Source organism: Pseudophryne corroboree, chromosome 11, assembly GCF_028390025.1.
Source record: "Pseudophryne corroboree isolate aPseCor3 chromosome 11, aPseCor3.hap2, whole genome shotgun sequence".
NCBI lineage: Eukaryota > Metazoa > Chordata > Amphibia > Anura > Myobatrachidae > Pseudophryne > Pseudophryne corroboree.
Genome location: NC_086454.1, coordinates 112,655,318 through 112,681,369, shown reverse-complemented (window position 1 = coordinate 112,681,369; position 26,052 = coordinate 112,655,318). Strand labels below are relative to the sequence as shown.

The window sequence follows — 26,052 nt, the reverse complement described above, 5'->3', positions numbered from 1 at the left end:
GCAAGAAAATTGATCTTCTGTTCAGAGAAATTTTCTTGAAGAAAGGAAGGTAGAGAGATTCAAAAGATCAATTCCTAGATTACAAACATAACCACCCTGCACCGAGGAACTTATTCAAGTTAATCAATCTAAAATCTCTTCTGAAGAATGACAAATGTGTCTTCGTAAAATGTATGCTTGTATTGTACTGGTCCTGATCATGATCTTCATTCTGTTCCAAGAAGCTGGGAAACAGACTGGGTGTGACTGTTAATTCTCTGACTTGTCCTGATTTTGTACTGTATATCCTAGTAACCTAGATTTTAATGGGGGTAATCAGATTTTTTTTTTTTTTTGCTCTTATTGACTCCAGAGAAGATAAAAATATTGGGGGTCATTCCGAGTTGTTCGCTCGGTAAAAATCTTCGCATCGCAGCGATTTTCCGCTTAATGCGCATGCGCAATGTCCGCACTACGACTGCGCCAAGTAAATTTGCTATGCACTTAGGAATTTTACTCACTGCATTTTCATCGTTCTGGCGATCGTAATGTGATTGACAGGAAATGGGTGTTACTGGGCGGAAACAGGCCGTTTTATGGGCGTGTGGGAAAAAACGCTACCGTTTCCGGAAAAAACGCAGGAGTGGCTGGAGAAACGGGGGAGTGTCTGGGCGAACGCTGGGTGTGTTTGTGACGACAAACCAGGAACGACAAGCAGTGAAATGATCGCAGATGCCGAGTAAGTCTAAAGCAACTCAGAAACTGCTACGAGGTGTGTAATCGCAATATTGCGAATACATCGTTCGCAATTTTAAGATGCTAAGATTCACTCCCAGTAGGCGGCGGCTTAGCATGAGCAAATCTGCTAAAATTCACTTGCGAGCGAACAACTCGGAATGACCCCCATTATTACTTCATAGATTGTACAGGAGCTTAATATTTCATCACATTCACCTGCATATCTTGCTGTAATTGATGGAAGTCATTTACCAGAGGACTTAATGCCCATCAAACAGCAGCTATTGAGCTCAGAGTAGCGGCTTTGCATTCTGAGGAATTGACGTTCTACATTATTACTGATGTTTCGCATACTATGGTATACGGTTATCCATGACTTCAGAGATATAATCAGTATCGACCAAAGATAAAGGTTTTACCTGTCCATCAACCTCACCATCTCGAGCAGGGCTTTTTTTCATTGAGGAAAAGAATTGGGCCGCCTTTCATATAGATACAAAATGGTGTATTTTATGGGATAGTTAGGGTTAAATGCTATATACTACAAGCTGATTTAATATTGTGTTTTGACAGAAAAGAACAAAGGGCCTAATTCAGCTTGGGTTGTAGATGAGCATAAAAATGCACACCTACAATTCTTTACTCTAACATGCGGGGGGAAGCCCAGCACAGGGCAAGCCCACCCCACATGCGCCCCCGAAAATCCAGTCCGGCGGCAGCATGTCTCATCTGCCAGGAGAGGAGAGCGCCCGCCAGCGCGGCTGTGTCTGGCGCGGCGGCGTATAGCGGACTTCAAACCAGCCGCCGGTTCGTGAGCCAATCAGAGCTCACGGACCGGCAGCCAATCAGAAGCCGCCGGTCCGCGAGCTCTGATTGGCTCACGAACCGGCGGATGGTATGAACGAAGTCCGCTATACGCCGCCGCGCCAGACACAGTCGCGCTGGCGGGCGCTCTCCTCTCCTGACTCACCCGTCCCTCACAGCCGGAGCCCGGAGGAGGAGGAGCAGCAGCAGCAGTGCAGCAGCGGTAAGCAGCTGCAGCACTGGCTGCTGTGGGGGCAATTGTATACCTGGCACTGTGGGGGCAATTGGCTGGCACTGTGGGGCATTTGTATACCTGGCACTGTGGGGGCAATTGTTTACCTTGCACTGTGGGGGCATTTGTATACCTGTCAGGTATACAATTGCCCCCACAGTGTCAGATCCACAATTACTCCCACAGTGTCAGGTATTACCTGACACTGTGGGGGCAATTGTGGATCTGACACTGTGGGGCAATTGTGGATCTGGCACTGTGGGGGCATTTGTATACCTGGCACTGTGGGGGCATTTGTGGATCTGACACTGTGGGGGCATTTGTGGATCTGGCACTGTGGGGGCATTTGTATACCTGGCACTGTGGGGCATTTATATACCTGGCACTGTGGGGCATTTGTATACCTGGCACTGTGGGGGCATTTGTATACCTGGCACTGTGGGGGCAATTGTGGATCTGGCACTGTGGGGGCATTTGTATACCTGGCACTGTGGGGGCATTTGTGGATCTGGCACTGTGGGGGCATTTGTGGAACTGGCACTGTGGGTGCATTTGTGGATCTGGCACTGTGGGGGCATTTGTGGATCTGGCACTGTGTGGGCATTTGTCATTACCTGGCACTGTGGGGGCATTTGTATACCTGGCACTGTGGGGAATTTGTATACCTGGCACTGTGGGGGCATTTGTATACCTGGCACTGTGGGGGCATTTGTATACCTGGCACTGTGGGAGCAATTGTGGATCTGGCACTGCACTATTGGGGGCATATAATGTAAATTTCAGCTCATACCGGGTGCTATAATGTAAATTTCGGCTCATACCGGGTGCTATAATGTGAATTTTGGCTCATACTGTGTGGTATAATGTGAAAGAGGCACCAGTACTAGATAGTATAAGGGATCCTACTATTGTGGTGCATAATGCGTAATGTATGGTGTGGTAAACTACACTGAAGACCACGCCCCATTTTGAGTGGCCACGCCCCCTTTGCTTAATTACAAACTTCACATTTCCATACCCCCACTTAAAAATTTCCACTTCAACCACTGGTTGTGTGTATTTTAATAGAGAATGATGTACGCTTGTATGTTGTTAGAATATTAATTATATTTGTAAGAGCATAGACTAATAAGTGGGACGAGTCAGGAATAGTAAGGGGAGGAGTCACAGAGGTGGGCCTGTGTGCTTCAAAAATGCCAGGGCCTATTTTTAGTCCCAGTCCGGCCCTGGGCCCCAGCAATGATCCTCACACGCCTACCTTGTCTGGGCCATGCCCCCTTAAACAGAGCATCGACACCCACAAAATGCAGCGTCGACACCCCATTCCCGCCCCCTCCAGGTCTTAAACTGTGTTTTAAAGAGAACATAGTTTAATTCCTTTGCTCATGTGTACACGCGAGTGCTGATGCACAGAAATTGCTTCATAGCAATTTTTACATATTATTGTCTGAAGCTGAATCGGGCCCAAAGATTGCTGTTTGGTTCTTATGTGACAAGAAAGACAAGTGTTTAAGTTGCAGGCTATTTAATATTGAATAAACTTGTTGATAATCCAGGTACAGAAATTGCTAAATATATTATAGCTTATACTTATAAATAATTGAGGCAACACTGTCACCTCCGGTCTATTCATGTATATTTTGCAGCTGATAGGATAACTTACTGACAATTACACTGTCACTCTGACCAAGCTTAGTATATGTGAATAATTTTCTCAATAAACTGTATTTATTGGACTTGTGCCTCTTAGTGTGTCTCATTAATACCTGTGTATTCATAGAACCTGGTTCCACTGGGAACACCTCCATCCCTCCATAAACTATCAATGTTTAAATGAAATAACCTTCAAAAATATATTTTCATTAATTTCTGAACTTTTGATAGAGTTAAATGTGCAACTATATTTTACAAACTGGATCTTCGTGGTGCCTATAATCTTTTTTCTTTTGTCAACATAATCTTTGCATAATCTTTATTAAGATTAGGGAAGAAAAACGTGGGTACGGAAAATACATAAGGTAACCATAGGGTGGAGGTAAAAATACAAAGGGAGGGGGGGACAGGTCATCCAAAAGCATTGCGTAAAACACAATACATACAAATCAAGTATTTCACTCTGTTGGGGGTTTGTTTAAATTAAAAGGAGGGCCATGTGAGTCAGGGTATGGAGAGGGAAGCTCCTTTGTTCTCTGTGATATACATATGCCATGGAAGCCACTTCACAACAGGGGAAGAAAGAACAGTAGAATATGCGATCTCCCTAGTCTCCATTTTGAAGTGGAACTGGGTCTTAGAGATAACTTTCTCAAATGGGGGAGGGGAGGGCGATTTCCAGTGCTGGGCAATAGTAGCTCTGGCAGTTATCAAAATGTGACTAAGGACATAACGGGAGGATTTGGGAACAATGGGGGTCATTTTGAGTTGATCGCTCGATAGCTGTTTTTAGCAGCCATGCGAACACATAGTCGCCGCCCGCAGGGGAGTGTATTTTAGCTGTGCAAGTGTGCGGACGCTTGTGCAGCCGAGCAGTACAAAAACAGTTGTGCAGTTTCTGAGTAGCTCTGACCTTACTCAGCCGCTGTGATCACTTCAGCCTGTCCGGTCCCGGAAGTGACGTCAGACACCCGCCCTGCAAACACTTGGACACGCCTGCATTTTTCCAACCGCTCCCAGAAAACGGTCAGTTGACACCCATAAATGCCTTCTTCCTGTCAATCTCCTTGCGATCGACTGTGCGAATGGATGCTTCGTTAAATCCATCGCACAGCAAGGATACGCTTTGTACCCGTACGATGCGCCTTTGCATTGCGGTGCATACGCATGCGTAGTAGTGACCTGATCGCTGCGCTGCAAAAAATGGCAGCGTGCGATCAGGTCGGAATGACCCCCAATGTCGGGGAACCAATGTAAAAGGGCTAAAGAAGGATCTCGGGTCATTGTAAGGCAAATAGCTTATAGAAGGTCAAACACTTTAACCCAGAAGAGGGGTACCTTGACAATTGGAAAGGCGTCAGCAAAATTTAGAAGTAGTAGGCCATATCCTATGTAATTCAGATGAAGTAAAGTACAATCTATGTAACAGTTTAATAAGCATTTCAGTGTGAATGGTGCATTTTGATAAGGAGAAAGATGAGAGGTGGATAGATTCCAATTATATGAAAAAACCTTTAGAGTTTTGGGTATCCTTCTTTCTGCACCCCTTTATAGACTTAGGGTCTTATTCAGACCTGGTCGCACGCAGGCTATTGTTTGCACTGCTGCGACCAGGTAATCGCCGCCTACAGCGTGAGGGGTAAGGGCTTTGCACGGCTGCGATGGGCTGTGTAGTGAGCTGCACAAACAAAAGTTTGTGCAGTTTCTGCACAGCCCAGGACTTACTTAGATGCTGTGATGATCCGGGCATCAGGAACCCTCTTCCGGAACGACTGGGCACGCCTGCGTTTCTCCGGACACTCCCAGATAACGGTGAGTTGCCGCCCTGGAATGCCTTCTGCCTGTCAATCTTCTTGTGAACGCCGGTGCGATTGCTTTCTTCATTAGCTTCGTCACTGCCCAGCGACCCCCGTCACCGGCTAGCTACGCGCCTGCGTATTGCGACCCATGCGCATGCGCAGTACTGACACGATTGCACGGCTGCAAAAAAATGCAGCGTGCGATCGGGTCTGAATGACCCCCTTAGATGATTAGAAAAAGAGGAGAAAGACTCTACTTAACTTAAAGCAGAAGCTCTCATTCAATCCATAGTCTTCACAAAAGATATTTTTGCATATATTTGATATAAAATATGTCCAGATGACAAAATATGCAAAAAAGAATAAAAAGACAATCTAGTGCAATATGTTCACATAATTTGTCCTGTATATATTAAAGTATACCATCACTCAAGCATACACTAGGGGAGATTCAATTGATTGAAAAGTCAGTTTGGTGTCTGTTTTTTCCTATCTAACAGACGGGAAAAAACAGACACCCAACCGACTTTTCAAACATTTGAATTCCCCCAATGAGTGTTAGTCAAACAGACAGTTAAAAAAGGATCTTGTAATAAAACAGTTCAACAATAAAAATGTCCATATTATTGCAGGAAAGTAATTGACATTCACTGATGTTACATTCCAATCTTATGAGGGTGGCTTCCTACCAGATTCTGGATTTAAAAAGTGCACATAGGAAACTGTGTAGATGTTCTACGTCCTCTGGGAAGAATCAGCTCCAGAAATGGGCACCCCGTTCGTTCCTCGTCTGGTCAGTCTGCCGCTTCACCCCCTTTGTCTGCCTAATCATCTAAGTCTGTAATGGGATGCAGAAAGAAGGATACCCAAAACTCTAAAGGTTTTTTCATATATTGGTATTGGATGAGGATAACACCTTTTGGATATCCATTTTTTTGCTGCCCTTGTGTGCAATTTCTGGCGGGTGCTAAATTTGCTATTTAGATTCCCATAGTTTGAGAATAAATGTGCAGTGGAGGTCAATTTCCCATTTAATTTGAGCAGAAGATTTAACCATCAAATCTGGGAGTGACAGTAGACCATACCAAAATTAGATGGCACCATGGGAGGAAGATCTAGTCAATCTATTCAAAACACGGTCCAAGAGAATTTGGAAGGCATTGGGGCTAGTAGTCATACTGTCCACCCAGTGCTTAAGTTGAAAATAATAAAACCAAGCTGGGGGGTCCAGATTAAATTTAACATGCGATTCGGAAAATGGTAAAAAAGAGGATGAGGAAGACATCAGCAAGAGATTCTATATCTAGACGCCTCCAATAGGAAATGTGAAGATGAAGCAATGATTTGTCTAATGCACGAAAACAAGAAAGGTTCCTAGTAGGGAGAGTAAGGTCAAAATGAGTCGAGTGTCTAAGATCCCAAACGGTCAGGGCATCAAGAATAGCAGGTGAGCATAATGGAGAGTGTGGGTGGAGTTGCTGGGGTAACCAGAGAAGATCAGAAAGGGGGAAATCGTGTAAAAGGGCATGTTCCAATTCTACCCAAGGCTTAGAATGAGGGGGAAGAAACAGGTCACATAACTGGGAAAGCATAGAGACCTCATGATATCTAATTAAATCGGGAAGGGTGAGACCTCGTGATTTAGAGTGAGTCATACAAGTATAAGCCAACTGGGGTGGCTTATGTTTCCACACATAAGGTAACATCAACTATCTCATCAGGCATAATAGTTTACATCAACTTTGGTGGCAACATCATTTTAAATGCCGCTAGGTGGCCCAACCAAGAGACCTCATGGCTCATTCAGGCAGAAGTTAACAAAGTCAATTAAGTCAATAAGGGGACATACTGTAGTTAACAGTATGTACATTCTGAATATAAAAAAGGATTGGAAATTCCCAAATATACCAAGGAAGAATACTTCCACCTAAATGGGAAAAGCGTCTTCAAAAGACAGTAGTAGGAATATTAATAGGGAGCACATCAGATTTGGTGGTGCTCAATTTGTAATATGAGGCAGCACTGGTATGTAATGTAGGGAAAGCAACAAGGGCTCCGGGTCGGTTACAAACAGTAAAACATCATCTGCAAAGAGACACAATTTATGGGAGGTATTACAAATCGAAAGACTAGGAAATTCTGAGGGTAAGCGGATCATTTGGGCAAGGGGCTCAATAGCTAACATGATTAGTGGGGAGAGGGGGCACCTCGGTCTAGTGCCATTAGAAATGTGGAAGGCAGAGGAAAGGAAGCCATTACTATAAATTCTAGCTGAAGGGCCATTATAAAGGTCTAGTATGGAGTGAAGAATGGCCACTGTGAGTCTGAATTTGGATAATACCTGGCGCATATAACCCCAATGGAGACAGTCATACACCTTTTCAGTGTCAAGAGAAAGAAGGAAAAGTGGTGACTTAGTACGGGAAGTCCATTCTACTAGATCCAAGACCCTATGAGTCTTATCAGAAGCCTGGCGGCCAAGAACAAATCCCACTTTGCCCGGATGTATCAGTTGTGAGAGTAAAGGCTTAAGATGGTTAGCTATCAATTTGGCATACATTTTAAAATCAGTACAAAGGAGAGCTATAGGCAGGTAATTCTTGCAATCAGAGGGGTACTTACCGGGCTTTGGGATAGCCACAATTTGAGCTTCAACTATTTCCACTGGGAAAGACCCAGTACCGGAAACCTGAGAATAGAGCTGTAAAAGGAGAGGGGAAAGGACCTCGCTGAATACAGGATAAAAATAGTTAATAAAGCCATCAGGGCTGGGAGAATTTCCTTTTGGCAACTGCTGGGTTGAATCTTTTCCAGAAACTACAAGATGAATCTCCTCCAGAAACTAAGGCGTGTTCAGAGATGCCAGGCTAAACTCATATAGGGAAGGAAGAGGGAGGCTATCTAGAAAAGAGGAGATACAGTGGTAGCAGCAGCAGAGAGCTGGGGAATAGAAGAGTCCTCATGTAGATTATACAATTTGGTGTAAAACTTTGAGAACATGTTAGCAATATCAAGGTGATTGGGACACTGTTTACCTGAGGGGGCAATGAGACATTTCATGCAATTACAGGCGATTTGGCCGCGGAGCTTACGCACTAGTAGATAAGTGGCCTTATTCCCAGCTGTGTAAAATTTATAGCAGAAGAGAGCAAGGATCGAGTGCATGCGGAGCATAAACAGCTTCTGAAGCTGGTTCTTTACCTCCTGAAGCTGCTTACGTAAAGATCTAGTGGGATGGGCTTGATTCTGAGACTCCAAAGACCAGAGGGACAACTCTAAATGGTATCAGTATGAAATACCTACAATCAAAGTCCCCACGGTCAAAATCCCGACAGCAATTGACCGATGGTCAAAATCCCGACAAGGTCAAAATCCAGACATGGTCAAAATACCAACATTTAAAATACAGACAAGGTCAAAATACCAACATTTAAAATGTCGACAGGTCAAAAAGCCGCAAGAGTTTTTCATTGTTTTTTGGTGCGTCAACATAGGTCGACATGGACACCATATACAGTAAGTGTACCAATTCCCCTCACATGGCTCGCTGCGCTGGCCGTGCTTCAGGTACGGTGCCTCACTGCGCTCCAGGTCCAATGGGATGGTAAAGTATAAACAAGTCAGTTTCAATGAAAAAATTATGAAAAACACGTCGACTTTTTGACCTGTCAACATTGTAAATGTCGGTATTTTGACCTTCTTGGTATTTTAAATGTTGGGATTTTGACCATGTCGGGATTTTGACCTTGTCAGGATTTTGACTGTCGGTCAATGGTTGTCTGTATTTTGACCATCGGGATTTTGATTGTAGGTAAATTGACTGCATCCCCTCTAAATAGGCCAGTGTTTTTCTTGCGCGAACCTTGATTTGAGCACACTTCTGAATGGACGTGCCACGGAGTACTGCTTTCAGGGCACAGCAATAAGTGAAAATAGAAGTATCAACTGAGGTTACTTTGCATGTATAATGTCAGAGAATTGGTAAGGGCCTTTAAAGTCTCAGGATCAGTCAATTGGTATTCCAGGAATGAGCAGGGAGGAAATGACGACCCATATCCCAGGTCCACAAAACAGGAGCATGGATGTGATAAAAGGAATTTAATGTTCTGAGTGTGTTGAAGGACCATCTTGTCCAAAAGAATGAGGTCAATCCTAGAATAACTATTACGAGCAGCAGAGAAAAAAAGGATAATCTCTCTCTTAAGGCAGGAAGTGCGCCAGGCATCATACAGGTCAAACTCTGCAAGTAGTTTCCTAAAAGCAAGGGAAGGGCCAGCAGTATACCTCTGGGGAAGAATGGTGACCTTGGGGAGAGGACCTATCCACTTTAGGGTCAAAAACTAAATTAAAGTCGCCCAATAGTATAATAACTCCCTGTCTAACTTTATATATTTCCTCAATAGTGTCCTGAAGAAGTTGGATTGGCGGGAGTAATGGGCATATAAAGAGATTAGGGGAACCAAAGTATCATCTACAGTACCAATAAGGATAAGATACTGACCATTTTTATCCTTAAGTTGCCGGTGCAAGGTAAAGGGGATATTTCTATGAAATAGTATAGCAACGCCATAGCGTTTGGTGGGGCCATTAGCGCTATAGCATGTGGGGTACCTATGGTCATAAAAAAACAAGGTGCAACAATATTAGCTTTGTAGTGCTGGAATGTAGAGAGGGCCAACTGTCGTTTACAGTATGTGGAGAGTTAAGACCTTTGACATTAAGAGAGAAGACCTTAACCATTAAAGAATGTGAGGAGTTGAGAAAATGGAGATGTCGTAGGTGTACCTGTCATAAAAAACTGAAACTGACGGTAGGGACAGAGAGAAACAGGAAAAAGGAAAGAAAAACATAAGAAAAATGTAAAGTACCCAAAAGGCCCAGTATTTAGGGCCACAGCAGTTGCCGCAAAAAAAAACAGACACAGCATACTCCACTCATGAAACCTTGTATAAAACAGAACATATAAAACAATGCAACACACAAAGAGCTGACATAAGTGGTAGCATCTCTAAACCAGTACGCAAACTAAAGGAATAGACATAACCATAGAGGGACCCTAAAAATGCCGGAGAGGTAAACATGACAAATGGTAGCATAAATATGATGAAAAGAACCACAAAAAGTTATAAAAATTAGGTTTGAGAACAGATTAAGCATATCAAATACAGAGTCCATAATAAAATGATACTTGCGTACAAAACGACAGGACCCAGCTCTGAGATGGAAAGCACTGTAGCAGAAGTCCAGGCATCTCGAGCAGGGTCCTAACCAACAGGGATACGGGGCAGATGTATTAACCTGGAGAAGGCTTAAGGAAGTGATAAACCAGTGATATGTGCAAGATGATAAAGGCAGCAGCCAATCAGATCCTAACTGTTAATTTACATATTGGAGCTGATTGGCTGGTGCCTTTATCACCTTGCACATATCACTGGTTTATCACTTCCTTATGCCTTCTCCAGGTTAATACATCTGCCCCTCAGTATGATATCCTGGCTGTCAGAATCTTGGCGGTCAGGAGACTGATGCTGGGATCCCGATAGACAGAATACCGGGGGCGAGCGCAGCATGTCCCTTCATAGGGTCACTGCGCTATCCACGCTTCAGGCCTGGTGGTGACCTTTAGTCACCACAGGGTTATGGAGAAGATGGGAGGGGGCGCTAGTGTGCGGACTGTGTGATAATGAACAAACTCGTCTATAAATCAAATATTTCAATAAATACCGTCACTGACTGCAGCTGCAAATTGTTTGAGCTGTACTTCAAAAGAATGGATCAAACAATATATAGAAAAACTAGCATTGTCTTTGTGTTTGTAATTATAAAAATATATTTAATAAAAAAGACATACTACACTTAAAATATACATACACATATTACATATGCCAACTGCAGAACAAATTATTAATTAGATCCAGCCACTGATTGATGTTTTGAACTATATTGAGTCCTAACATTAATATCGTTGCATTCTCATGTCTTGCAATTGATATAATGTTACTTCTTTTCAGGAAAGTCCAAAACTGTAGAACAAGTCCAGGCAATTGTTGTAATTATTAATGGTAGGAATGTGTCACAGATTGCAGTCTCAGATAGCACCTTGTAAACAATTTAATGGTAAGAATGAAACAGTCTCTCCACATGTATAACAAAGACTCCACTCCCAGTATTCCACCTCTGTAAACCTTTCAAGTCAATCCAAAAGGAGTATTGTTGTGAAAATGTACTGGCGCCGGCTGAGTTTCCAATAATGAGCAGATTAATAGTTTCAATAAAAAATCTATACATTTATTATACACACATTCAAAAACTGAAGATAAAAAGACAATGCTTTATGATGATATATCATTAATATAGACACAAGTCTCTGACTTAGTAGGGTCAATTGCATGAATAAAAAATGGACCACTTGTATCCCATTCATATAGCACTTGTACTTGCTTCTGACTAGGGCTTATTTCTCCATACAGTCCTCAATAGTTTTAAGTGTGGATATTACCCGTTCTCTTATGAGTAGTCCCCAGGAGTCTCAATTGCAGTTGGAGAGCCAATAGCAATGGGGGAATGTTCTGGGTTTCCAATGAAGGAAAACTTGTAAGGATCCAGTGGGAGCATATAAGTCCAATTGTTGTCAGAATGAAGGTGACAATGGGTGCAATGCCAGTGGTCAGTAAGGGGGCTCAACACGTTTCGCTGGTCTAATGGCTGCCAGCTTCCTCAGGAGCATATACAAGTGTTCCTTCATTGTAAATCCAGAACATTCCCCCATTGCTATTGGATCTCCGACTGCAATTGACACTCCAGGGGACTACTCATAAGAGAACGGGTAATATCCACACTTAAAACTATTGAGGACTGTATGGAGAAATAAGCCCTAGTCAGAAGCAAGTACAAGTACTATATGAATGGGATACAAGTGGTCCATTTTTTATTCATGCAATTGACCCTACTAAGTCAGAGACTTGTGTCTATATTAATGATATATCATCATCATAAAGCATTGTCTTTTTATCTTCAGTTTTTTAATGTGTGTATAATAAATGTATACATTTTTTATTGAAACTATTAATCTGCTCATTATTGGAAACTCAGCCGGCGCCAGTACATTTTCACCACTTCTGGGTTCTTATACCATTTTAGGGACTAACCACCCCTGTACAGGCTGCCGTTGACAGCGCACTCACATATGCACAAAAGGAGTATTGTAACTGTATTTAATGGTATAGTTCCACTCCATGCAGGGTTATATTCCCCCTCGGGTGGTGGCACGGACCACCACCTGAGTGGGGATTTTGGCTGGCAGTCGTGATTCCGACTGCTGGTGTTTCACTGGGTGTCGGGATTCTGGTGTCGGCCTCCTGACTGCCGGGATCCCAACAGCCGGCAAATTGAATGCCTCCCACCAAGAGTATAGAAAGTCATTGAAACCAAGGGATGATTAATGACCCAACACAAAATGACACTGGCTCAATCGGCAAGAATCCAGATAGCACAGAAGCAATGGGTCGAAGTTCTGTTAGCTCACGTTGGACCAATCTGACTGTAGAGGAAGACCCTGGGCAAATGAAGAGGCCGAGACAGGAATGTTCCAGTCCATCAGTAATTTGACACCAGCATCCAGAGACGAGATGACCAGCAATTTGACCGGGAATCCCCATCGGCCCATCTGTATTGTAAACCCCGATCCCGGAGCATTTTTGTGATAGGCTGGAATGACCTGTGCTTGTTTATGGTATAGACTGAGAGATCCGGGAAGAGTTGTAAATTATCGAAGACATCTGTATCTTCTGCCAAACATGTGGGGGCAATAATCTGGGGTGTTGAGGCTATAGACAGATGCAGCGGTGGCTATAGTGGTGACATCATGCGGCCCGCCACTGAGGCTCTGAAATTGTGGCCGCGGTAGCAAGGGGTCAGGTAGGCCACAAAACGCTGGGCTCCTGGATGCGAGAGGAGGTAGTGTCAGCGGGAGCTGCATGCAGCACCCCAAGCACCAGAGCAGCTGACTCCACTGCTCCAAGTGCTATGGGGAAGGAAGGCATTAAGCAGCTCTGGTGGGAAGGTAGATACGGCAGTAGCTTCTGGCCAGATCTGGGACCTGGCGGCTGATGAGACTACAAGCTGGAGCTCACAATCCATCACGGGAGGCAGCAGGAGTCAGTTCACAATCCTCGCACTATCCAACATCTCCAGTGAGAGGGAGGGCAGCCGCAGGAAAGCTCTCACAGTGGGTATGTAATGTGGCGAACCCCCCCAAATAGAGGCCCTGGAGTATACTGGGTTACCAGGCCGCAACCCACGGGATGGTAGATGACCCACCCCGGCTCAGTGAGCGGCAACAGCACACTCTAGGGGGTCTCAGGTGTACAAAGGAGCAAGGCCAGATGTCCCAGAACAGCAGCTACAAGAGATCTGGGGAGTGCCGGAGGAGAGCTGTGCCTGCGCTTCTGCCTGTTATGGCTGCCAGGCCATGCCCCGTGGTGCCTATAATCTTATTTGACTCAGAATTGGAGACAAAAAGAAGACTGCCTTTAATGCTATTGATGGGCACTATAAATATCTGGGTATGCCTTTTGACCTCAGCAACTTTCCTGCTGTCTATGAGTCCCAAAAATCTTCTGGGACTTGTTATATGTCAGTGTAGTGTTCCGTTTGGACTATATACTTATTTTTTCCACTGACTTGCAAACATACTGTAAAGTCTCCATGTTAAAGAAGTCCTCCAGCAGTTCATACATTATACTATAAACTTGAGAAATGCACATTTGAAGTCAAGTCAATACCATTATTTGGATTTCTTGTCTACAGTTCAGGATTAGTGATTAGAGACGGATCCTTCTAAGTGTCAAATTATTCTTAATTGGCCCTAACTAACCATCTTAAAACAAAGCAGCCAAATAATTGTTAGGATTCGCAAAATGTTATAGGAAATTTCTATGTGACTATTTTACACTTGCTGCCACTATCATTATTCATAATCCTACACATTGGTCACCATTTGACACAAGCCTTTAAATCTGCTCCAGTTCTCAATCAAAATGATTCTTAAAAAAAAAAATTTCCTTGAAGTAGATGCTTCTGTGGTCAGGGTAGGGCTGTTCATTCTCAGTATGAGAGAATTCTCAAGTTAGGGTGGAAAAGAAGGGTTGCCCTATAGTGGTATATATCGGGTGTTAAAAAAGTTTCTCTATACCGGTGTATTTAAAAATAATATGGTTTAGAATGTCAGAAGAGAGCCAAATGTAATAGGGTGCGGGTTCTGTAAATGTGCAAGTTTAGCACTAAACTTGCACATTTTTAAGAACACGTACATATAATAGGGTGTGAGAACATGCAAACTTGCATTCCTGCAACTTACAATGGCCAAACGCGCATCCAGATGTTTTCCCATTTACAACATACAACCCGCCCAATATAACAGAGTGTGAGTTTTAAACTCTCAATAAAGTCTGTCCAAAAACTTGCAAATAAATAGACCAGCTTCAGATAGGCGAGGTTAATCTCACAGTAACTGTAAATCAACATTTGAGGCATATTAACACAGGAGAACATCATATTCACCAATTGTACCCCTATATGAACCACACCTACATCTATTTCACCTTTGTGAGGGTAGCAGTGGTGTTTTTGCTGAGATCACAGGAGCAGTATCTGTGTGGAATCATCACTATGGATGAGCTGTGCAGGAGGAGAACGTAGGAGTGTAACCAGTTCCAAGTCCCTATTAGGGAACATGCCAGACAGTCCTATAGACTAGTGAGGTTGAACCTGGATTCCCTCTCAAATCAAGAGTTGTCTCAGCTTTTTAGGTTGAACCAGACATTCCAACTGTACTTATATTAGCAGGGGAGAAATTATTTGGAACCTTTAGCTGGCAGTAACTTTGAAGAGCCTGGGTTGCATAAATTAATGTACTTGTTTGCCACAGGCTCCTTTCAGTCTGTGCACTCTTGGGTGTTTGGGAGTATGCGGACCATTTTCTCCAGGCATTTAACTCAAGTATTATCTGAAATTAAATTATTGCCCCCAGTTGTGACTCTGAGTGGCAGGACACAAAAGGTAGCCTTCTATTGACTCTCAGTATTCCTTAATGTGCTGGGAGCCATAGAAGGTATCCACATTGGGATCAAAGCACCCCAATTCAAGAGTTATGTCTAATTAATACTCTACATATCATTAATTAGTATCTGGCCAATATTATGCAAAGTACCTTTTGGGGGGGAAAAAATGCAGTATTTATTATAATTATTCTGATTAGTAAAGTATAGTGTACACACCTGCACTTTTCCCTTTTTTGTGTGTGTATGGCACTACAACTCTCAGGATAGAATCACCTCTCATTTTGTTTTAAGTTAGGGTGTGCAATCGAGAACTCCTCCCTATAAAATTTTAAATTGCTCCCCAGTGTACATACAACTGTTTCTTCACATTTATCTGTAAACATATGTGCTGTAATAGCTGTTATTGTGGAAATTATTTTTGGCCTAGTTTAATTTTTTTTCCTCTACAAAAACTACAGGTTGATGGGTTTGTCAAACTTGGCTCATGACACCTCTGTTCAGACCATGAGGTACTCCACAGCATCGGTTCAACAACGCACACATTGTCACCCGCAGTGTGATCAAGCAAATCTTTGGGGTGTTAAAGAGCAGGTTCCACTGTTTGGACTGATCGGCTGGGATCTTGCTTTATGATGCCCATTAAGTAGGAGACATACAGTAGTCCACACATGCTGCATGCTCCATAATGTTGCCCTGGGTCAAGGGCATGATGACCATGGAGACATTGCAGCAGTAGTGGAGGAGCCTGAGCCTGAACCATCAGAGGACGTGGTCAACACAGAGGGGAGAATGATGCGCAACACAGGATCACACAACAGTATTTCTCAGCGTGTGGTTAGGTTAATGTGAATATAGGAGGATATATTTGCAGTTTAAATAATGTATAATATATTCCCATTATACAGGAGAATGACACAAACTCTTGGGATGCACTTATATATATTGTACAGTACTGTACAAAAGTTTTAGGCAGGTGTGGAAAAAATGCTGCAAGTTAAGCATGCTTACAATAAATAAAAGTGTTAATAGTTAAATAGTAAAAATTTTTTATCAATTAAGAAAATACAAAGTGAATGAAGACAAGAGAAATCTGAATCAAATCAATATTTAGCGTGGCCACACTTTGCCATCAAAACAGCATCAATTCTTCTAGGTACACTTGCAAACAGTTATTAAAGGAGGCATCTGATTGGCTCCATATTTATTATGCAGCAGGGCAATGACTCCAAACATACAGATAATGTCATTAAGAACTATTTCCAGCATAATGAAGAACAACAGTGAGTCCTGGAAGTGATGATATGGCCCCTAAGAACTTGATCTCAACATCATGGAGTCTGTCTGTGATTACATGAAGAGAAAGAAGGATTTGAGCAAGCTTACATCCACTGAAGATCTGTAGTTAGTTCTCCATGATGTTTGGAACAACCTTCCTGCCAATGTGACCAATACAAAAAATGGTTAATATAAAATATAAAATATTACTACATAATAGTCAGATTATACGGAGATCTTGGTTGCATATATCTGCAGATATAGGGTTTAGCCCCCAGGCCGATCGACAAGGCCTCTCCGTCACTGGGGGTCCCTAATACTAGGTATGGGTCCGGGGTGCAGGACCCCATCATGTCGGCACAAGTCGGCTACCCCAGGTCAGCACACAGGTGAAAATTAATAAGGGTTAATAGGAAGCACAGAAGTGCTATGTAAGTGGTGTGTTAAAAATAATACAAAAATATATACAAAGTGATAGGGAAAATCATAAGTGTTAATAAAGTGTTAGGGTGTGCCGACCTGAAGCAGCCCAGCCACACTGACACAGGGGCCACCACACCCCACACCCACCCCATAAATAATTACAAATATATCTGGGTTGAATGCCAATGTGACCAAACAAAGCAATAAATGATAATTGAAGAGGCAGTGAATTTTTGGTGATGCAGTCCGGATGCTGGCGGTCAAGATGCCGTCACTTGGAATCCTGGTGCCAGAATACTGACAAACAGGCACAATGCTGATGCTGGAGGGTAGGGTTAGGCTGCAGGAAAGGGAGGGTTAGGTTTAGGCTGCGGGGAGGGGGGTTAGGTTTTGGCACCACCGGGGAGGGTTAGGGTTAGGCTGCCGGTAGGGAGAGTTAGGAGGGGGGGGGGATGGTTAGTATACTTACCCAATGCCTGTCGGGATTCTCAGCATCAGGATGACAATGTCAGTCTTTTGATTGAGATACGGTCATTAGGTCAACAAGACTTAGGTCGACAGTCATTAGGTCGACCACTATTGGTCGACAAACGTTAGGTTGACATGGTCAATAGGTCGACATGGTCATTAAGCCGACATGTACTAGGTTGACATAGAAAAAGGTCGACATGCATTTTTCACATTTTCTTTTTCATTTTTTTTTTACTTTTTCATACTTTATGATCCACGTGGACTACGATTGGGAATAGTAACCTGTGCTGAGCGCAGCGGTAACGGAGCAAGGCACCTTGCCGAAGCATGGCGAGCAAAGCGAGCCATGCGTGGGTACAATGTGCACTATTTGGGGTTCCCCATCACTTTACGAAGAAAACAACACCAAAAAAACTTGTGTCGACCTTTGACACGTCGACCTAATGACCATGTAGACCTAGTGACCATGTTGACCTAATGCATGTCGACCAATAGTGGTCGACCTAATGACTGTTGACCTAATGACCCATACCCTTTTGATCACCGGCATCCTGATTACCGGTAAAGCATAATACACCCACATTTTTGATGTGAGGTATAAATGTTTATTAAGTGCGGTTGGGTTAGACTTGTATTTCTGATAAGTATCCATGAGAGCTTGCTGGAGTTCAAGATAGGAGGGAGAATATTTCCTATTATGAGCTGAAACATATGAAATAATAGTGCCTCTATCTACGGCTTTAGCAGCCTGTCAAAATAGCTGCAGGTGAGTTTCCACATATGAGATATTGGCCCTCATTCCGAGTTGTTCGCTCGCTAGCTGCTTTTAGCAGCATTGCACACGCTAGGCCGCCGCCCTCTGGGAGTGTATCTTAGCTTAGCAGAATAGAGAACGAAAGATTAGCAGAATTGCTACTAAATAATTCTTTGCAGTTTCTGAGTAGCTCCGGACCTACTCACAGATTGCGATCAGCTCAGTCCGTTTAGTTCCTGGTTTGACGTCACAAACACACCCTGCGTTCAGCCAGCCACTCCCCCGTTTCTCCAGACACTCCCGCGTTTTTCCCTGACACGCCTGCGTTTTTTTGCAAACGCCGGGAAAACGCTGAGTTACCACCCAGAAGCGCCCCTTTCCTGTCAATCATTCACCGATCAGCAGTGCGAATGTAAAGCGCCGCAGGATCCACAGTAAAACTGCTAAGTTTTTAGTTAAATAACTAAGCGCATGCGCCCTGCGTGCCTTGCGCATGCGCAGTTTGCAACAAATCGCAGCATAGCGAAAATCGGCAACGAGCAAACAACTCGGAATGACCCCAATTGGTCAAGTTATATTCCTCCCAGGCAGCTTCTAAACAGTGGCAACATTTAAGAAAGTGTGATAGGTGAGTGGGAATTCTCCACAGTTTGTATGGGCCCCTGCCTTTAGATAGACACAGATAGATAAAAAGTTGGATCCAGATGTTTTGCCCATGTAAAGTATACAGCTCGGTCGATGTAATGGAGTCCTATGTGGCATGTCGGACACAAAACAGCTCTAATACTCTCAAAGAATTTGGAGGTGTTTTTTCTGGCAGAGTTGATTATAAAAAATGTTGGAAATCAATTATAAGTACATTTGCATGAAATAAACACTCTACATTTTGACACAAAAAAAACCCAGACTTTTATCTGTAAAAATCCTCCACACACTGTACATATCCTTTTTTACATTACTTTCCCCAGGAAATGGGTGTTAGGGGTATATACATGTACTTAGTCACACAAGCAGGTCCAGCTGAATCCAATGATATGTGGCATGCCTATATTCTGTGTCTAATTTCCAAAACCCCCATGTACTATACATGTAATTTTTACATTATTTTGAGTGCTCTGTAGTTTTGTTGGTCCCTGCCTGACCCCCCTTTCACGCAGGGAAGCAAATTACCAGGTGAAGCAGTTCTACCTGGATATTTGCAGATCTACATGGGTATTTCTTCTGTGTGAAAGGGTCAACCCGGGTCAAAATTCCCAGGTTTCTGATACTGCTAAATTCCTAGGTCAAAGAATTGGGGATTTCAACCCGGGTTGACCCTTTCACATAGAAAAAAGACCCATGTTTATCTGCAAATTACCAGGTAGAACTTCTTAACCTGGTAATTTGACTTTCTATGTGAAAGGGGTATTAGAGGAATATAGATGTGCTTAGTCACATAAGCAGATCCAGCTGAATACAATGATATGTGGCATGGCTATACTGTTTGTCTAATTGTATCTTCACAAAATGTTATGGTACAGTGTTTTTCAGAAAAACACTAACATAATTAAGGATGATAATACAGTCGTATCTAAAGGAGGGGTACACACAGGGAGATGTGTGCTGAGTGATCTAGCACAGACCGCTCAGCACACATCTCACCCTCTGCTCAGCACACGGCGCGATGTGTACAGAGCGAGGGGGGGACTGGAGGGGATGCTCACTTCACACAACGGTGAAGTGCGTGATGTACTAGATTGTGCCTGCATGCAGGCCAATCTAGTACCGGCGATAGCGCTGCGCGGGGCCAAGCATCGCTATCACCAGAGGCAGAACTCTGGGAGGCAACGGAGTCAGCTGCCGCCGGGCTCTTGCTTTGAAGGGGGGCACCTCTCCTCCTGTTCTGTGTGTTCAACGACATTAATCAATTAAGTTAACTGACAGCAGCCGGTATCTCTTCTGTAGCCAACTTCCCCACTAGTCACTGCACCTTACAAATCACACCCTCTTTATTATAGATATACTGGAAGCAGACACCTTACTGATGAAGCTATTTGCTCCTATAAAGGAAGCATGAGAATTCTAACCATATGAAGTTATTTCTCTGATGATTACAAGTAACTTCATATAGTTAGAATTCTCATACTTCCTATGCAAGAGCAGATATCTCCATCAGTGAGGTGCATGCTACCAGTGTAAAAGGTTGTGGGTTCTAATCCTGGATAATTTATGACACTTGCAAATTAATTGTCAGAGAAATAATCAGCATTGTGAGTGACTGAGCAGATCTATGTAGTGTGTGGCTGGACCCCTACATAGATCTTCCTAGTTGCAATGGTTTTGTAGTAGCTTCATATAGTTAGAATTAGAGATGAGTGGGTTCGGTTTTACTCTGTGTTACTTGGATCTCAAAACGGCATGTTATTGGCTCACGGATGATATATAGGGGAGGGGGCACCAATATTTTTCTTGCCTCCGGGCAACTGGGAAAAACTTACGCCACTGGCTATCACTATGGGCCATACACATGGAGAGATCCATGCTTAATTTCTAAGCAATCTAGGGGTTAATTCAGACTGGATCGCTGCAGCTGCAGAATTACTGTGTGGAGTGCGTACACGCAGTAGCCATACTGCGCATGCACACACCGGGAGACCAGTGAGATGCTAACAGCAGGGCAGGAAGGGGCGTGCCAATGGCATTAGAATGCCATTGGCGGGGCGCAGTCCGTACAATGAAGGCATGTCTGGACCGCTGGGGTGGCGTGCCGCGGCGGCTGCTTGACATAAGACGCAGCCGCTGCGACCCACGGCACGGCCTGTAGCATCCTGTCAGTGCGCAGGAGCTGTGCTGGCAGGGAGCTACTCATCAGGTACAAAAGCATCGTCGCAATGTGATGCTTTTGTACCTGTGCGGGGGAGAGGGGGCAGGGCATGACATGTGGGGCGGACTAGCCCTATGCGGGGCATCCCCCCTCATGTCAGAGAAACTGATCGTAGATGTGCTAAATTTAGCACATCTACAGTCAACTCTGAATTACCCCCCTAGTCTGCTTAGAAATTAAGCACGGATCTCTCAGTGTGTACCCCCCTTAAGACGTATTTCTGTGTAAACAAATAAATAAAAACAAGTACAGTACTTGGAGTATTTGGAAATTACACACATAATATAGCCATGTCACATACAGTATCAAAAGATTCAGCTGGATCAGCTTGTGCAATTTAGAAACACATTTACAGCCAAGACACATTTTCGGGGGTTAAATGTGCACCTGTTTAGCCTGACTGCAGCAAAGATATATGAGGACACATTTATACATGTATGTGTAAAAGAGCATCATATTAAGCCATTAGGTAAAATAAAGATCAGTATGATATCCCGGCTGTCGGGATCCTGACGGTCAGATGACCAACGGCGGGATCCCAACACCCGGGATACTGGTGGCAAGCGCAGCATGTCCCTTCGCGGGTTCACTGCACCTGCCACACATTTCCGACCCAGTGGTGACCTTTGGTCGCTACAGGGTTATATTCCCCGTCGGGTGGTGGCGTGGATCACCACTCAAGTGAGGATTCCAGCCGGCAGTAGGGATTTCGACCGCCGGTATTTCACCGGGTGCCAGGATACCCACGTTGGTATCCTGACAGCTGGGATCCCGACAGCCGGTAAATTGACTACCTCCTGGTAAAATGTACTCACTAAATCATATTTTTACATGTCCTACAAAAAATAATTGCTTTAATGTAGCCCCTAAATAGTGTATCTACCTAAACATAAAATGACAACACATTAGGGGTAAATAAAAGTGTGATTTTCCAAAGAACTTTTGATTTGAAAAAAACACAAACACATTTTGTCAACAGAATGTTGTTGTTTGAAAGAAAACAAAGAAGTGGAAAACAAAAAAAAATTGGGAGGGGCAGGTTGTTTAAGAGTGAGGAGGTAGTAGTGGTTGGCATCTTCTCAGTAGGCATTGCATCCAGTCAAGTAGGCAGAGAAAGGAGGAGGAGGCTGGTAGAGGAAGAGGAGGAGGCGGCTATGTCCCAGTTATTGACACAGCGGCAGGAGAGGAGGAGGAAGAGGAGGTGCAGGAGACTACTGTGGAGGACACTGAAGAGGAGGAGGAGGATAAAGAGGCTGAGACATCAACACATGGCAGAACTAGGGCCATGCACAGTGCAAGGTATTCATTTGAGTAGAACTGTACCCTGGTCCATGCCATGGTGCAGGTGTACCCACATCTGCTGGGTGCCTAGGCGTACAGGACTCATGCGTCCCAGAAGAAGACCATGTGGAGGTCGATCCGGGATCCAGTCAACGTGGTAAGCTCCTACTGATGGGACCAGAAGAATGTGAAGAAGAGATATGGAGACAACAAGAGGGTCCTGAAGACCAAGATGTCTGAGGAGCTCTGCTGGAGTCTCAGAACAGGTGGACGAGCCCCACTTGCCCACTATGCAGCCTTCAAGGAGGAGTTAAAATGGATCACCCCTCGAGGAGTACATATAGTGGACGCAGACTGCCCAGCGTTCCCACCTCGTCCTGACAATTAAATGGAAAAATGTTCCCTTTTCAGTTTAACAACCTAAAACAGTGTCAAGTGTGTTTTGTGGGCCTCAATACAGATAAATGTATATTGTTTAGATAAATTTTATGCAGGGGAGAAAATGTGTATTTTTTTCCCTTTAACAATTAATGTAATTGGAACCTGAATTAAAAGTTACCATGTTGTCCCAAAGATATTTCTTTAAAAATACTCAAAATCAGGGCCGAAACTAGGATATGCGGCACATGTGGCAAGGTAGTAATTTTGCGCCAAACCAACCAGGCAGATATTATTACGTATAGAATGATTTTCTAGTTCATCCACCATGTTCCACAATTGAGTTTACTCTTTTCCTAATTGCTGGACTGTGTATTTTAACTTAGAGACATCTTGAAGTGTTTGCCCAATTCTGTGCTCAGCAGCAGTGACATGGTGTGTGAGGTGTTTTCATTGGAAAGTGATATCCTCAACAGCTTGGGGCAGTAAAGGTCCCATAGTATTTTAATTGCCTCCACTACATCACTGTATGTCAATGTGTGAGGGCTCCAGGTACATGAGAAGATGGGGGAGCATCATCCTAATCAGCAGGCACGTGCAGTAAGAGAAATGACTTAGGAGGCACTGGCTATTAACAAAATCAGATTTACCCATAATATATGAGCCAAAAGGTTCATGTGAGCATTATACAAAGGGGCAGCAGTATATTGCTGGAGATTTGTTGAGTTTTGATTGGAGATGTGTGGAAAGATAGGAAGGGGAGGCACTGCCTCACCTATCATGGACTTTTTACCCAAGAGTTTTGACTATTCAATTGATTAGAATGACACAAAGAAGATATTTCTAATACTGTATATTCTTTGTATTTTTCAGTTACTATATATGCATATACATTAGTATGACAGAAAAGACTCTGCCTTACCTCACTGCATGTCACTGCTAATTAGCTGCAGCTTTCTTTGAAGCAGGTTGAATGGTGTCATTCTCAGCATCCGTCACCAAGAGGGGATCTGTCCATTGGTTCTCCGGATAATGTGCTTATGGTTTTGTAGGCCCTACTGTATACTTTAAGAATTGACTTAACACACTGTTAGAGACATCCCTGATAAATAGGTGGATAGATCAACAGACATATGATTTTTTTTTAAACAGACTTTTCAATCTGCCTAATTTTATATTTGTTACCAAAAATAAACAAAACTTTAACTGACCCGCCCGGGAGGCTTATTAACTCGCCCTATAATTCATTATTTTCTCCTGTGGTAAGGTAAATATCTTGATAATTTCCTCCAACCATGTGTTTAGAGGATACAAAAGCTACTGTATCTTAAAGATACTAATGACTTAATTGCTGATATCATAACCTTGACTTGATCTGAGGTCTCCCTTCTAGTTACCACAGACATATCATCTTTGTACATTGTTGTCCCCCATTGTGAGGGTTTTGAGACAGTTAGAAGGGCATTGATAGAGACAAATGTAAACTCACCACCCATTGAATGTTTGATTGGGTTGCTTGAGATGACACTGACATGTAAATATTTAAAATATGGTGGAATATATTTTCTCTAGAACGCGGGAACTACTATGGGACATAACATTACACCATCTTATGTGAATTTGTGATTGGATGCATATGAAAGGACGTTCATTATCCCATGGTTTGGAAATAATATCATACACTATCGCGCTTTATAGACAATATGTTTCTTATCTGGAATGGGACCTTGATGTCATGCTCTCTTATCTGAATGGGCTAGGCAATCCAATTAGGTTAATGATTAACTATCATAGCAAACACATTGATTTTTTAGATGTGATGGTATACACTTTCTCCACTGGCTATGGTCACAAACTATTCAGAAAAACCACTGATCGCAATACTGTGTAAAGACAGTCATCACCCATGTTCTTTGAAACAGAACCTTCCGGTCTCTTAATTCCTCAGAGTCCTATGAAACATCTCTGAGTCGCTGACAGCTTAGCAGAAATTGGAAGATATAGCAGATCAGTTTGCCCAAAAGGATTACAGGGACTTAACAGTATCATGTTGCCTCCATAAAATATACACTGATGGGAATAGTAGAAAAAATTATAGAGTTTCTGACAACCCTTTTATGGTGACTACCATCTGTGAATCAACTGGCCCAAAAGGGAGAAAGGCGATTAGAAAACACTGGCCAATAAGAGCCATGGACTCTTAATAAGAGTTTACCTAAGGAACCTTGTATTAGCTTTAGGAGAGCTCCTAATTCAAAGGATCTTCTGTTACATCCTGAACTCACTTGGACTGAGGGTACGTCAAGTTGGCTACCAAAATTTAAACCAGGATGTTTCCATTGTGCAAAATGCACCATATGTAGGAGCATGTCTCCTCAAACCTCTTTTCATCATCCACACACTGGTCGTAAGATCATAATAAAATATTGTGTAAAGGGGCCCACACATCTGCAATTGCAGTTTGTTGTTTCAAAGATACTAGAGATGTACAGCGGGCATTTTTCGTGTTTTGTGTTTTGGTTTTGGATTCGGGTCCGCGGTCGTGTTTTGGATTCGAACGCGTTTTTCCAAAACCACCCTTTCGGATTTTTTTTGGATTCGGATGCGTTTTGGATTCGGGTGTTTTTTTAAAAAAAACCTCAAAAACAGCTAAAATCATAGAATTTGGGGGTAATTTTGATCCTATAGTATTATTAACCTCAATAACCATAATTTCCACTCATTTCCAGTCTATTCTGAACACCTCACACCTCACAATATTATTTTAAGTCCTAAAATTTGCACCAAGGTCACTGGATGGCTAAGCTAAGCGACCCAAGTGGGCGGCACAAACACCTGGCCCATCTTGGAGTGGCACTGCAGTGTCAGATAGGATGGCACTTAAAAAAATAGTCCCCAAACAGCACATGATGCAAAGATAAATAAAAAAAGAGGTGCAAGATGAAATTGTCCTTGGGCCCTCTCACCCACCCTTATGTTGTATAAACAGGACATGCACACTTTAACAAACCAATCATTTCAGCGACAGGATCTGCCACACAACTGTCGCTGAAATGACTGGTTGGTTTGGGCCCCCACCAAAAAAGAAGCAATCAATCTCTCCTTGCCCAAACTGGCTCTACAGAGGCAAGATGTCCACCTCATCCTCATCCTCTGATTCCTCACCCCTTTCACTGTGTACATCCTCCTCACAGAGTATTAATTCGTCCCCACTGGAATCCACCATCACAGGTCCCTGTGTGCTTTCTGAAGGCAATTGCTGGTAAATGTCTCCACGGAGGAATTTATAATTAATTTTGATGAACATCATCTTCTCCACATTTTCTGGAAGTAACCTCCTA

The 26,052-nt window shown here is 43.3% G+C and overlaps 1 long non-coding RNA gene across 1 annotated transcript in view; it reads right to left on the bottom strand.

Moving 5' to 3' along the window:
* Positions 1-16,361: 16,361 nt before the first annotated feature.
* LOC134969046 (uncharacterized) overlaps positions 16,362-26,052 on the bottom strand; it is a 53,500-nt gene continuing 43,809 nt past the window's right edge. Inside the window, exon 3 of the long non-coding RNA XR_010189385.1 lies at positions 16,362-16,699. This is a non-coding gene — a long non-coding RNA (uncharacterized LOC134969046). The remainder of the gene's footprint in view (positions 16,700-26,052) is intronic.